Genomic DNA, 1,215 nt, shown 5'->3' on the forward strand with positions numbered 1-1,215 from the left:
GTACTGATTCCAAAGCCAGGGAGATCAAAAACAGAGAAAGAAAACTACAGACCAATCTCCCTAATGAACATAGATGCAAAAATCTTAAATAGAATACTAGCAAAGAGACTCCAGCAAGTAATTAAGAAGATCATCCACCATGATCAGGTGGGATTTATACCAGGAATGCAAGGATGGTTCAACATTAGGAAAACCATCCACATAATTGACCATATCAACAGTCTATCAAACAAAAATCACATAATCATCTCAATAGATGCTGAAAAAGCCTTTGACAAAATACAGCATCCATTCCTATTGAAAACACTGAAAAGTATAGGAATAGAAGGACCTTTCCTAAAAATAATAAACAGTATATACCTAAAACCATCAACAAGCATCATATGCAATGGGGATAAATTAGAAGCCTTCCCAATAAGATCAGGAGTGAAACAAGGATGCCCAATTATCTTCTCTTTTATTTAACATTGTACTAGAAACACTAGCAGTAGCAATTAGAGAAGAAAAAGAAATTGAAGGTATCAAAATAGGCAAGGAGGAGACTAAGCTTTCACTCTTTGCAGATCATATGATGGTATACTTAAAAAATCCTAGAGAATCAACTAAGAGGCTAGTAGAAATAATCAACAACTTTAGCAAAGTTGCAGGTTACAAAATAAATGCACATAAATCATCAGCATTTCTATACATTTCCAACACATTAGAGCAGCAAGAAGTAGAAAGAGAAACACCATTTAAAATCACCCTAGACAATATAAAATACTTAGGAATCTATCTACCAAAACAAACACAGCAATTATACGAAAACAACTACAAAACACTTTCCAAACAAATAAAACTAGATCTAAACAATTGGAAAAACATTGGTTGCTAATGGGTAGGACGAGCTAACATAATAAAAATGACCATTTTACCCAAATTAATTTGCCTATTTAGTGCCATACCTATCAAACTACCAAAAAACTTCTTTACTGAATTAGAAAAAACTATAATAAATTTCATTTGGAATAACAAAAGATCAAGAATATCAAAGGAAATAATGAAAAAAAATGTGAAGGAAGGGGGCCTAGCAGTACCAGATATTAAACTATACTATAAAGCAGCAGTCATTAAATCAATATGGTACTGGCTAAGAGACAGAGGGGAGGATCAGTGGAATAGATTTGGGGTATATGACATCAGCAAGACAGTGTATGATAAACCCAAAGAGCCCAA

The sequence above is a fragment of the Gracilinanus agilis genome, chromosome 6 (assembly GCF_016433145.1).
Source record: "Gracilinanus agilis isolate LMUSP501 chromosome 6, AgileGrace, whole genome shotgun sequence".
Lineage (NCBI taxonomy): Eukaryota > Metazoa > Chordata > Mammalia > Didelphimorphia > Didelphidae > Gracilinanus > Gracilinanus agilis.